Source organism: Triticum urartu, unplaced genomic scaffold (assembly GCF_056163025.1).
Source record: "Triticum urartu cultivar PI428250 unplaced genomic scaffold, HENAU_Tu73 scaffold2, whole genome shotgun sequence".
Classification (NCBI taxonomy): domain Eukaryota; kingdom Viridiplantae; phylum Streptophyta; class Magnoliopsida; order Poales; family Poaceae; genus Triticum; species Triticum urartu.
Window position 1 is genome coordinate 16175016 of NW_028260368.1, and position 15000 is coordinate 16190015.

General features: G+C 32.4%; 1 non-coding gene across 1 annotated transcript; it reads right to left on the reverse strand.

Moving 5' to 3' along the window:
* Nucleotides 1-9092: 9092 nt before the first annotated feature.
* TRNAL-UAG (transfer RNA leucine (anticodon UAG)) lies at nt 9093-9172 on the reverse strand. The gene has a single exon. It is a non-coding gene; the product is annotated as a tRNA-Leu (tRNA).
* Nucleotides 9173-15000: the final 5828 nt, after the last annotated feature.

The window sequence follows — 15000 nt, forward strand, 5'->3', positions numbered from 1 at the left end:
GACTTTTGGGAAAACGTCGACGTTTGCTGGCTTATTTGGCAAAGAAAAATTGAGTACGTTATAAGAAATTAATCGGTCAGTTGAATATTCGGGAGCAGTAATTTAATCGTTCAAATTTTTTTCTTGTTTTATTATTTTTTTAGTAGTCTTATAGTAGTCTTAGATTTTTCATTTGATGAGCCTCGCTTTGAGGAATTCATGGAATAATCCATTTTCATGGAATAATGAATTAAGGAAGAAAGGGATATGAGTCTACCGCTTACAAGAAAAGATCTCATGATAGTCAATATGGGCCCTCAACACCCATCAATGCATGTGTTCTTCGACTGATCGTTACTCTCGATGGTGAGGATGTTATTGATTGTGAACCCATATTAGGGTATTTACACAGAGGAATGGAAAAAATCGCGGAAAACCGAACTATTATACAATACTTACCTTATGTAACAAGGTGGGATATTTAGCTACTATGTTTACAGAAGCAATAAACAGTAAATGCACCAGAATTCTTGAGGAATATTCAAATACCACAAAGAGCCAGCTATATTAGAGGTAATTATGTTAGAATTAAGCCGGATAGCTTCTCACTTGCTTATGGCTTGGACCTTTTATGGCGGATCTCGGGCGCACAGACTCCTTTTTTTCTATATTTTTAGAGAGAGAGAATTAATATATGATCTATTTGAAGCTGCTACAGGTATGCGAATGATGCACAAATTTACTTTCGCATCGGAGGAGTAGCCGCCGATCTACCTTATGGATGGATCGATAAATGTTTAGATTTCTGTGATTATTTTTTTACGCGGAGTTGTTGAATATCAACAACTTATTACACAGAATCCAATTTTTTAGAGCGAGTTGAAGTGAGTAGGGTTTTATTAGCGGAGAAGAAGCAGTAAATTGGGGCTTATCGGGACCGATGTTACGAGCTTCTGGAATACAATGGGATCTTCGTAAAGTAGATCCTTATGAGTCTTACAACCAATTTGATTGGAAAGTCCAATGGCAAAAAGAAGGGGATTCGTTAGCTCGCTATTTAGTACGAATTGGTGAAATGGAGGAATCCATCAAAATAATTCAACAAGCTGTAGAAAAATTCCTGGAGGACCTTATGAAAATTTAGAAGTCCGACGCTTTAAGAAAGAAAATAATTCTGAATGGAATTGATTTTGAGTATAAATTTCTTGGTAAAAAACCTTCGCCAATTTTGAATTGTCAAGACAAGAGCTTTATGTAAGAGTAGAAGCCCCAAAAGGTGAATTAGGGATTTATCTAGTAGGAGATGATAGCCTTTTCCCCTGGAGATGGAAAATCCGTCCACCCGGGTTTATTAATTTGCAAATTCTTCCTCAGCTAGTTAAAAAAATGAAATTGGCTGATATCATGACGATATTAGGTAGTATAGATATCATTATGGGGGAAGTTGATCGTTGAAATGATAATAGATAGGGTAGAGGTAGAAACTATCAATTCTTTTTCGAAATTGGAATTATTAAAAGAAGTCTATGGACTGATATCGATTCTACCCATTTTGACCCTCCTTTTGGGAATAACAATAGAGGGTACTCGTAATTGATGTGGTTAGAAAGAGAAATATCTGCGTCGATACAACAACGTATTGGTCCTGAATATGCTGGCCCCCTGGGCCTGCTTCAAGCTATAGCAGATGGGACTAAGCTACTTTTTAAAGAAGATATTCTGCCATCCCGAGGAGATATTTCTTATTTAGCATTGGACCCTCTATAGCAGTCATATCAGTTTTATTAAGTTTTTTAGTTATCCCTTTGGGATATCATTTTGTTTTAGCCGATCTTAGTATTGGGTGTTTTTTTATGGATTGCCATTTCAAGTTATAGCTCCTATTGGTCTTCTTATGGCAGGATATAAGCTCAAATAATAAATATTCTTTTTCAGGCGGTCTACGAGCTGCTGCTCAATCCATTAGTTATGAAATTCCATTAACTTTTTGTGTGCTAGCAATATCTCTACGTGTGATTCGTTAAAATAGATCTTTTTCCTATAAAATCCATTAACTATTTATATTCCTTTTCTTATTTAGTATTTGGGTTGGTAAGTTAAACTAGATAGCTATATGAGTGAAACAAAACAGCTTATAAATTTGTAGTAAAAAGAAAAAATCTCATTTCCTACGTACAAGAAAAATAGTGGAAGTAAACATAAGCAGTTGTAAACTCTTTATCCCAAGGTTGATATTTTTTAATTAGTCATCATATCTTGAAGCGGCCAAGAATTAAGGATTCACGATATGGAATTCCATTACTAGAATACTCCTAGTTATTACTATAACTTAATAATCCATAAGAAGAATCCACCAAAAGTTAGTGAAGGGTTAGGAACACTAAAGGACATAAAGGATTAGTAATGGAAATCTAAAACATTTAGAGATTTTTGCCCATAAAAGGAATCATAATAAGGGACTTGCAATTTGTAGAAATTATCAAGTAGTACTTTCTTCGGATTCCGATCCAGAGTATGTTCCCATTCACTTGTTAAGGAAATGGCTATCAAGAACGAATTAACCCTTTATCCATTTTTTCTTTTTAAATACCCCCTCCCTGGGGAAAGAAGAATAGTAAAAAAGATATGGAGTTGCACTAGAAAAAATTTTCAATTATTTCCTTCCTCTATCCATATTCATGCAGAATTGCTCATGAACTAATACCCAACTCTTTCCATTTATTAATTGAATTCCTATAACAAGTAACAAGTGTTTATTCCAAGATTAAGTTATTACTGAACAAAAGAAAAATTTTCATATATTATAAAGGATGAGATCAATTCGGAAGCAGCTTTTTCTTATTCTAGCAGACGGAATTCCTTTGGTCTAATTTAGGACTTTCAAATCTATTTTATTTTATCTAATTCTATCTACGCCCCCGGGGGCTAGGAACAAAACAGTCCTTTCCTTTTTCTGATCATAGAGAAGCCGTATGAAGCTAAGGTTTCATGTTACGGTTTTGAAATAGCGGTGGGAACTGTGATGTTATCACCGACTATGATTATCTAACGTTCAAGTACAGTTGATATAGTTGAAGCACAGTCAAAATACGGTTTTTTGGATGGAATATTTGGCGTCAGCCTATAGGTTTTCTGGTTTTTTTAATTTCTTCTTTGGCAGAATGTGAAAGATTACCTTTGATTTACCAGAAGCGGAGGGAAGAATTAGTAGCAGGTTACCAAACTGAATATTCGGTATCAAATATGGTTTATTTTATCTTGTTTCTTACCTAAATTTATTAGTTTCTTCTTTATTTGTAACAGTTCTCTACTTGGGCGGGTGGAATTTATCTATTCCCTATATATCCTTTTTTTGATTTTTTCCAAATGAATAAAGCAGTTGGAATTTTGGAAATGACAATGGGTATATTTATTACATTAACTAAAGCTATTTATTTCTCTTCATTTCTATCACAATAAGATGGGACTTTACCGAGGATGAGAATGGATCAGTTATTAAATCTTGGATGGAAATTTCCTTTTACCTATTTCCTGGGCAATCTCTTATTAACAACCTCTTCTCAACTTGTTTCACTATAAATAAGATAATACAATAATAGTAAGAATATTTTCAACACAAAAGCTCTCTCAAACAAGAGAAAGAAACATATCTTTTTCATAGATATTTAGAATGAATATGTTCCCTATGGTAACTGGGTTCATGAGTTATGGTCAACAAACAATACGTGCTACAAGGTACATAGGTCAAAGTTTCATAACTACCTTATCCCACACAAATCGTTTACCTATAACGATTCACTACCCTTATGAAAAATCAATTACACCAGAGCGTTTCCGAGGGCGAATCCACTTTGAATTTGATAATGTATTGCTTGTGAAGTATGTGTTCGCGTATGTCCGATAGATTTACCCGTTGTGGATTGGAGATTTGAAAAGGATATTAAAAGAAAAACAATTGCTTAATTATAGTATTGATTTCGGAGTTTGTATATTTTGTGGCAATTGTGTTGAGTACTGTCCACAAAGCTGTTTATCAATGACTGAAGAATATGAACTTTACTACCTATGATCGTCATGAATTGAATTACAATCAAATTGCTTTAAGTCGGTTACCAATCTCCATACTGGGAGATTACACAATTCAAACAATTAGAATTCGTCTGAAAGTAAAATAAACAAAGAAAAATCTTCGAATTCAAGAACGATTACTGATTACTAAACTTTGATTTTGTCTTTCTGTTATAAAAATCTAATAATTCTTTATTAAACTTTAAAATTAAACTATAAGAAAAACGAAAAACTACTGCTTATTGGAAATTATTTCTTATTTTAAATCAGACTAGATTTTCGTGATATAATATAATTTATAACTATAAGTTTATACACAAAAAAAATACCCTAATCCTTTTTTCCTTCTTGAATCCTTTAGTTTTAGTCAGTTCATGAAAAATTTTATACTATTAATTTTCTTTTTATCCATAATGGATTTACCTGGACCAATACATGAGATTCTTATGCTATTTGGGGGATTTGTTCTTCTACTAGGGGGTCTAGGAGTAGTATTACTTACCAACCCCATTTATTCTGCCTTTTCGCTGGGATTAGTTCTGTTTGTATATCCTTATTCTATTTTTATTAATTCCTACTTTGTAGCTGTCGCACAACTTCTTATTTATGTGGGAGCCATAAATGTCTTGATCATATTCGCTGTAATGTCGTAAATGGCTCAGAATGGTCTAAAGATAAGAATTATTGGACTATTGGAGATGGGTTCACTTCCACTCGTTGTATAACTATTGTTATTTCACTAATGACTACTATCCCAGATACGTCGTGGTATGGAATTCTTTGGACTACAAGATCAAACCAAATAGTAGAACAGGGTCTCATAAATAATGTTCAACAAATTGGAATTCATTTAGCAACCGATTTTTTATCTTCCGTGTTTGAACTCATTTCCATAATTCTTCTAGTTTCTTTAATAGGTGCAATTACTATGCTCGGCATAAGAAAACTTAGAAAAAGTACAAATTATAAGAATTGCAAATCTAAAATAAATAACTAAAGAATCACAATTTTGATTTAGTAAAATCATCTACTGCCAAAATACCTCCTTTTTTTTTTTTTTTTTTTTCTTTGTTGTGTAATTGTTCTATTGTAATTAATTGAATCGGTTCAATTCTTGCCCTCATATTGAAATGAATCGAGATTGATAAGGAGTTAGTTAATGATGTTTGAGCATGTACTTTTTTTGAGTGTCTATTTATTTTCGATTGGTATCTATGGATTGATCACAAGCCGAAACATGGTTAGAGCTCTAATATGTCTTGAACTTATACTGAATTCAATTAATCTAAATCTCGTAACATTTTCTGATCTATTTGATAGTCGCCAATTAAAAGGAGATATTTTCGCAATTTTTGTTATAGCCCTTGCAGCTGCTGAAGCCGCTATTGGACTATCCATTCTTTCTTCCATCCATCGTAATAGGAAATCCACTCGTATCAATCAATCTAATTTATTGAATAATTAGACTTTTGAATAATTAGACATAGAATCCTCTAAACAAAGGCGCACATATTAAAATAAATAGAAATCAATACTATTTTCTTAGTATTATTTGAGAATATCCATTTTTTTTAGTAGATTATTGCATAGTATTCTTTTTCACTTAAATGAATTTTTGTATTTGTAATTCATTGATATTGCAATTTGAATATTGCAATAATTTATATTGAAAAGACGATAGCCAATTTATTGGCTAATTCGAATTCGTCTGTACAATTCGTAAAATTCTTTCTTATTTCTTATTTATTGTTGAAATCCAAAATTAAAGTCTCTTGGCTCTCTTCACGCTTTCTCACAAACAGATTAAAAAATAGATTTTTTTTTTTGAAGTTTGGATAAACCATTGCTTCGTCTGGTGTCTACAATACATATGACTCATTATAGTACTAATTTCATTTTTACCAGATCGAAAAATTTTATGTGAAAGAAAAATTTATAGATCCAATGTCACATTCCGTAAAAATTTACGATACATGTATAGGATGCACTCAATGTGTACGAGCTTGTCCAACAGATGTATTAGAAATGATACCCTGGGATGGATGTAAGCCAAGCAAATTGCTTCCGCGCCGAGAACCGAAGATTGTGTGGGTTGTAAGAGATGTGAATCTGCCTGCCCGACAGATTTTTTAAGTGTCCGCGTTTATTTAGGGCCTGAAACAACACGTAGCATGGCTCTATCTTATTGATACGTTACAAAAAACTTCACTCGAATCGTCTGATTCCTCTTTACCGAAGAAGCCTGTGCTCGAAATAATCGAGCACGGCTTTTCTGGTCAAAACGTATCTTGTCTTTATCACTTTATCATGAGTTATTTTCTTGGTTAACAATACTTGTTGTTTTGCCGATATTTGCAGGTTCATTAATTTTCTTTTTACCTCATAAGGGAAACAAAGTCGTTAGGTGGTATACTATATCTATTTGTTTATTAGTTATTAGAATTCCTTCTAATGACTTATGCGTTCTGTTATCATTTCCAACTGGAGGATCCCTTAATCCAATTAAAGGAGGATTATAAATGGATAGATGTCTTCGATTTCCACTGGAGATTGGGAATCGATGGGACTTTCATTAGGATCTATTTTATTGACAGGATTTATCACTACTTTAGCTACTTTAGCAGCTTGGCCAATTACACGGAATTCGCGATTATTCTATTTCCTGATGCTCGCAATGTATAGTGGTCAATAGGATTATTTTCTTCGCGAGACCTTTTACTTTTTTTTATCATGTGGGAGTTAGAATTAATTCCTGTTTACTTACTTTTATCCATGTGGGGGGGGGAAGAGGCGTCTATATTCAGCTACAAAGTTTATTTTGTATACTGCAGGCGGTTCCATTTTTTTCTTAATCGGAGTTCTGGGTATGGGCTTATATGGTTCCAACGAACCAGGATTAGATTTGGAAAGATTAATTAATCAATCATACCCTGCAACCTTGGAATACTTTTATATTTTGGCTTCCTTATTGCTTATGCTGTCAAATTGCCGATTATACCCCTACATACGTGGTTACCAGATACCCATGGGGAAGCACATTATAGTACATGTATGCTTTTAGCGGGAATATTATTAAAGATGGGAGCATATGGATGATTCGGATCAACATGGAATTGTTACCTCATGCTCATTATCTATTTTCGCCCTGGTTAGTAATAATAGGAGCGATCCAAATAATCTATGCAGCTTCAACTTCTCTTGGTCAACGAAATTTCAAAAAAAGAATAGCTTATTCCTCTGTATCTCACATGGGTTTCATAATTATAGGAATGGTTCCATAACCAACATTGGACTCAATGGAGCTATTTTACAAATATTATCCATGGATTTATTGGTGCTACACTTTTTTTCTTGGCAGGAACCGCTTCTGATAGAATGCGTCTTGTTTATCTCGAAGAACTGGGGGGAATATCTATCCCAATGCCTAAAATTTTTACCATGTTTAGTAGCTTTTCAATGGCTTCTCTTGCCTTACCAGGAATGAGTGGTTTTGTCGCAGAATTAGTAGTATTTTTTGGACTAATTACTAGTCCAAAATTTCTGTTATGCCAAAAACACTAATTACTTTTGTAATGGCAATTGGAATGATATTAACTCCTATTTATTTATTATCTATGTTACGCCAGATGTTCTATGGATACAAGCTATTTAATGTTCCAAACGCAAATTTTTGTGGATTCTGGACCACGAGAACTCTTTTATTTTAATCTGTATCTTTTTACCAGTAATAGGAATTGGTATTTATCCAGATTTTGTTCTCTCCCTATCCGTTGACAGGGTAGAGGCTCTCGTATCCAATTATTATCCTAAATAGGTTGCTTGTTTTTTTACTCGTCTGCTCTATTAATGCAGAAATAAGTAAAAAAGTATATAATGCAGAAATAAGTAAAAAAGTATAATTAGATCTATCTCGAATTTTTGAGAACCCTTTGATAAGGCGTTCAAGGGGTTCTCAAATAAAACATAAAAGTAAAAACCTTCATTTCATGAAGGTTTTATTTTATGTAATCATTTAGGTGTTAATGTAAACGAACCATAACTATGTAAGCCTATTCCTAATAGATTTATACCAAAATAACAAATCCAAATTATAAGAAATCCTATCAAAGCTATAAGTGCAGAATTCGTACCCTTCCAATTTGGATTTGTTCTACTATGTAAATAAATTGCGAATATGGTCCAAGTAATAAATGCCCAAGTTTCCTTAGGATCCCAATTCCAATAGGATCCCAGGCCTCATTAGCCCATACTGCTCCACAAAGAATACCTACGGTTAAAAGGGTAAATCCTAGGCTATGACACGATAACTCCAAGAATCCAAACGCTCCGTAATTGATATTTGTAATAATTTGGAAATGAAGGGACAGAGGTTCTTTTTAAAGCACTTCTTTTTGCATAAAAATATTTAATATCACTAAAGAAAAATGTTTTATTTAAACATTTTTTTTCTTTTTAGAAAAGAAATGGAAATTATTTCGAAATCTAATGATTAGAATAGCGGCAGATAATAAGGATCCGCACAAAAGAGTTGCATAGCTTAATAACATCATACTGACATGCATCATTAACCACTGAGATTGTAGAGCAGGTACTAGTATCGTGGATTGATGCATTTCAGTTAAAAGACCCGATGTGGCAAAGCCTTGCGTTAAAATAGTACTTGGCGTAGTTATTGTGCTTAAATCATTTTTAGAGTTCTGTATTTTAGGAATGGTATGAAGAATATACAGGGCCCATGAAAGGAAGATCAATGACTCATATAAATTACTTAATGGAAAATGTCCCGAGGAAGCCCAACGAGAAACTAAGAATCCTGTTATAGAGAAAAAAGTAACTATCATTCCTTTTTCTGACGAATCGCGTAATCCTCCAAGTTCACGAACTAATAAGGTTATAAAATGAATCGTAATCACAATTGAAATCGTTGAGGAAAGAGATATGAGTTAGTATATGTTCTAAAGTTGCAAATAGCATAAGGGGAAGGTCCCATTACAAAATTGTAAATTTCGAATTGATTTCTAATCTATTGTATTCTTTTTCAAGAATGCCGCCACTCGGATTCGAACCGAGATGCTTGAGCACTGCTTCCTAAGAGCAGCGTGTCTACCAATTTCACCATGGCGGCTAACTTCAAATAATAGGTAACTTAAAAGAATAATAGCTATTATCTTGGAATCGTCGATATTGGGAAAGTCCATAAAATTTAGGAACATTAGAGTTTTCATTAAAATAGACTTCGTTTGGTAGTATCGTTTCCATTTTTTTTTTTTACAATAAACTCTTGCTTTGCCCAATAGAAACACAAACACTGCTTGAAAGAGTTGGAACTTCTTTTTTCTAACTTGCAATTATAGAACTAATTTTTTCTAATTAATTTCCCCCCTTTTACATTTTGAAAATTCTTTCAATACAATGAAAAAAATCCAAAGGGTTTCTATTTAATGATGAAATTAAAATAAAATGGATAAATAGAAAAGGCTTTTTGGATTTTTTAAAAATTTCTAGAATGAAAGTCTTTATGCTCTTATTAATAAGATTTACTAACCTTATGATTTTGGAGAAGATAGGTGGAAGTTGTAAGTCCTATTGTAAGAATACTCCACTTTTCATAATTTTCCTAATAGAATATGAGGATTCTATTAGGAAAATTATGAAAAGTTCATTGATAGGAAAAGAATACTTAGCACACAGTATACCAAACAAAAACTTTTTTTTTCTTGTATATATAAGATAAGAGGGGTTTTTTGTTCTAAGAATATTGTACCGAGTAATTCGACACATAAAGTACATTCAAAGAAGAATCCAAATTATTAAATAATTGGAATTCTTTTTTGATAAGTCAATTCATATTATTCCAAAATCTTATTATTTGTTTGTGCCCAGAAAAACCCTTTGGTTTTGGATGCTCATTACCGCTCGAAAATGATCTTGATTTTACTAAAGAATAAGATTGTACTATGGAAAAATAAGTCTTTTTCTTCCAAATATTTTTACGAATACGCTTTTTTGACATTGAAGTACGTTTTTTTGGAACTGCCATTCAAAAAGGAAATTACTTTTTTCTAGTTGTATGTGAAAGACATCTATTGCTGCAAATCAATCCTTCTTTCTTCTTTTTATTAGTATTTATACTTAGATACTGAAAGATACTTAAATTTTGAATTATTTTTTACTTCATTTTGTCTAATGCGGATAAGACAACAAGAATTTTTTAACATTTTTTCTTTATATATTTTATACTTTTTTTTTAATAATATAGAATATATAGAAGGGTTTCTCATTTAAATCTATTTATATCTATTTATATATCAAGTATACTCCATATATAGATATATGGTATGGAAGCCTATCCCCCATATAAGATAAGACGGGGGGATAAAAAGAAGGAAAATGAAAATAGTTAATTAAGTTCAGAATGGTATTCCATAAAGGAAAGGAATTCCAATCAAAACAAAAAATACTGAGTCTCTTAACAAGACATTCTAAAACTTAGGTAATTTATAGTCATTAGAATTTTAGTTCTATATGAAGTAAGACTATTCGATAATTTCTTATAAACATAGGTTTTCATTGGAATTCACTCAATCAGTTAATTATGGAACAAGAGAGCTGTTTCATCTTTGTTTTAAAGAAATATAAAAATGAATTATGAATAGAAGTAAAATGATTCCACTTTTTTTTTTTTATTTTTATAAATATCTTTATTTAGTTAATAAAATAACTTCGTTACCTAGTTATTTTATTAACTTTTTTAATTAACCAACTAAACCCATTCTTAATTTTTAATTATTTCAATGAGATAAATTTTGGAAAAATTAAGAATTTCAGTATTTTTTCTTATTCTTTTTATTTATTCTTTCAGAAAGAGATAAGAATTGGTTTGGTGAATCGGAAACAATTTTATAGAAAAATTGAAGTAAAAATTGAAGTAAAAATTGCAATTTCTTTCTTATGGAACATACATATCAATATGCATGGGTAATCCCTCTTCTCCCACTTCCAGTTATTATGTCAATGGGATTTGGCCTTATTCTTATTCCGACAGCAACAAAAAATCTTCGTCGCATATGGGCTTTTCCTAGTGTTTTACTCTTAAGTATAGCTATGGTATTCTCAGTTCAACTGTCTATTCAACAATAAATGGAAGTTCGATCTATCAATATCTATGGTCTTGGACCGTCAATAATGATTTTTCTTTAGAATTTGGATACTTGATTGACCCCACTTACTTCTATTATGTTAATACTAATTACTACTGTAGGAATCCTGGTTCTTATTTATAGTGATGGTTATATGTCTCACGATGAAGGATATTTGAGATTTTTTGTTTATATAAGTTTTTTCAATACTTCCATGTTGGGATTGGTTACTAGCTCCAATTTGATACAAATTTATTTTTTTGGGAACTCGTGGGAATGTGTTCTTATTTATTGATAGGCTTTTGGTTTACACGACCAATCGCAGCGAGTGCTTGTCAAAAAGCTTTTGTAACTAATCGTGTAGGGGATTTTGGTCTATTATTAGGAATTTTAGGTTTTTTTTGGATAACAGGTAGTTTAGAGTTTAGGGATTTGTTCAAAATAGCTAATAACTGGATTCCTAATAATGGAATTAACTCTTTACTTACTACTTTGTGTGCTTTTATATTATTCCTTGGTGCAGTTGCGAAATCCGCACAATTCCCTCTTCACGTATGGTTACCCGATGCTATGGAAGGGCCCACTCCTATTTCGGCTCTTATACACGCAGCAACTATGGTTGCTGCGGGAATTTTTCTTCTAGCTCGACTTCTTCCTCTTTTCATATCTTTACCTTTGATAATGAGTTTTATTTCTTTAGTAGGTACAATAACACTATTCTTAGGAGCTACTTTAGCTCTTGCTCAGAGAGATATTAAAAGAAGCTTAGCCTATTCTACAATGTCTCAATTGGGTTATATGATGTTAGCTCTAGGTATAGGTTCTTATCAAGCTGCTTTATTCCATTGATCACTCATGCTTATTCAAAAGCTTTATTGTTCTTGGGATCCGGATCCGTTATTCATTCAATGGAACCTCTTGTTGGATATTCCACCAGATAAAAGTCAAAATATGGTTCTTATGGGCGGTTTAAGAAAATACATTCCAATCACAAGAACTACTTTTTTATGGGGTACACTTTCTCTTTGTGGTATTCCACCTCTTGCTTGCTTCTGGTCCAAAGATGAAATCCTTAGTAATAGTTGGTTGTATTCGCCCTTTTTTGGAATAATAGCCTCCTTTACTGCAGGATTAACTGCCTTTTATATGTTTCGGATATATTTACTTACATTTGATGGGTATTTGCGTGTTCATTTTCAAAATTACAGTAGCACTAAAGAGAGTTCCTTGTATTCAATATCCTTATGGGGAAAAAGGATACCCAAAGGAGTGAATAGGGATTTCGTTTTATCAACAACGAAGAGTGGAGTTTCTTTTTTTTTCACAAAATATACCAAAAATTCAAGGTAATACAAGAAATAGGATAGGATCCTTTACTACGTCTTTTGGGGCTAAAAAAACTTTTGCCTATCCGCATGAAACGGGAAATACTATGTTATTTCCTCTTCTTATATTACTACTTTTCACTTTGTTCATTGGATTCAGAGGAATCTCTTTTGATAATGGAGGAATTGGTAATGGAATAGCAGAGTTAACCATATTATCAAAGTGGTTAACTCCCTCAATAAACTTACCCAGGAAAGTTCTAATTCTTTTGTAAATTCATATGAATTTATTACTAATGCAATTTCTTCTGTAAGTCTAGCTATCTTTGGTTTTATTCATAGCATATATCTTCTATGGATCCGCTTATTCTTTTTTTCAGAATTTGGATTTAATAAACTCTTTTTACAAAGGAAATCCTAAAAAAGAATTTTTAGATCAAGTAAAAAAAAAATATATACAGTTGGTCATATAATCGTGGTTATATAGATATTTTCTATACTAGGGTCTTTACCCTCGGTATAAGAGGGTTAACCGAACTCACGGAGTTTTTTGATAAGGGTGTTATTGATGGAATTACCAATGGAGTGGGTCTTGCTAGTTTTTGTATAGGAGAGGAAATTAAATATGTAGGGGGAGGTCGAATCTCGTCTTATTTATTCTTTTTTTTATGTTATGTATCTGTGTTTTTATTCTTTTTTCTTTCTTAAGTTAAGGAATTTACAACAAGTCTCTTGCAAAAATAACTATCCTATCCCCTTTCTACAATCTTCTCTATATCCTTGTTACATAAGGTAAGTATTGTATAATAGTTCGGTTTTCCGCGATTTTTTCCATTCCTCTGTGTAAATACCCTAATATGGGTTCACAATCAATAACATCCTCACCATCGAGAGTAACGATCAGTCGAAGAACACCATGCATTGATGGGTGTTGAGGGCCCATATTGACTATCATGAGATCTTTTCTTGTAAGCGGTAGACTCATATCCTTTCTTCCTTAATTCATTATTCCATGAAAATGGATTATTCCATGAATTCCTCAAAGCGACGGCTCATCAAAATGAAACATCTAAGACTACTATAAGACTACTAAAAAATAATAAAACAAGAAAAAAATTTGAACGATTAAATTACTGCTCCCGAATATTCAACTGACCGATTAATTTCTTATAACGTACTCTATTTTTCTTTGCCAAATAAGCCAGCAAACGTCGACGTTTTCCCCAAAGTCTTCGTAGACCTCTTTCCGATGAAAAATCTTTTTTGTGTAATTCCAAATGTGAAGCAAGTCTCGCGTATCTTATTGGTGAAACTGAATACTTGAAATTCAACAGAACCCCTGTTTTCTTCTTTTTCTTCTTTAACCATAAATCCAAAAATTTTTCTACCTCCTTTCTTTTTCATGTATTTTTCTGATCAGGAAAAATACAAAATTATGTCAGTTATTTTGAAGTTATTCTAATCTCGTACACACACAAATTTGCAATTATTCATCTACTACTGGAATTTGGATTTATTTTCTCGATGCAAATTGGATTTGGATAGAAGGGTACATTCTTTCTAATATTTTAGATAGAAGAAATGTTTCTTCTATCTAAAATATTAGAAAGAATTTTGCTGATTTATTATCTTGCTATATGCAATTTATGGAATTGATACACCATTTAATTGATATCATTTAGCAAAATGAAACACAGCATATGCATCCATCTTTTGGCTCGAGAATTTCACGGGATAGAGATATGGTATAAGAAATAGGACTATTAAGTAACTCTAAATGAATTGTGGATACATCTGTATCCTTAACATACTGAAACGATTGTCATTATTCGTATCAAACCAATAGCGATTCATACAAGCTAAATCTTCTAATCAATGGTGGCCAATAATGAATTTTTTTTGCATATGTATTAAGACGCTTGGCCTGATTTCGAAATTGTCCAGAGTTTTATATGTTGTTTTCATTGCAAATGATGGGTCTCCTTCCATAACTTTCCAATTACGAGTACGAGAATTGACAGACATGAAAATTCTCAATTCTCTACGGCGTCTAGTAGATAGAAACAAGAAAATCAGCAGAATCTTTCTCTCTATTCACTATCATTCCGCGTCCTTCGACTTCTATTAGTTTCTTTTCTTCTTTAATGCAATAGCTATAGTTTGATATAAGAATCCATTTCTCAAAGTAATGGAAACCATTCTCTTATAGGAAATGGTTCGAAAATCGCTATTCCACCTTTTAGGTATCGTGAAAAGTGATACCTGTGAAGATCGTGCATTTCAGTCAAATTCAGATCCGTTTTTCGAGTCCATGATATAATATAACCAAATTGGATAGATCTTCCACCTGTTTAGCTAAGAGAAGAATAGATACAGAGGTGGATAATAGATCGATATGAAGATCATGAGCTGCCCCATAATGAAATCGCCAGTAGTCGCGAATATCTCCTTCTTCCCTAATCCCAAGATTGGAGAAAGAAGATCTAAGA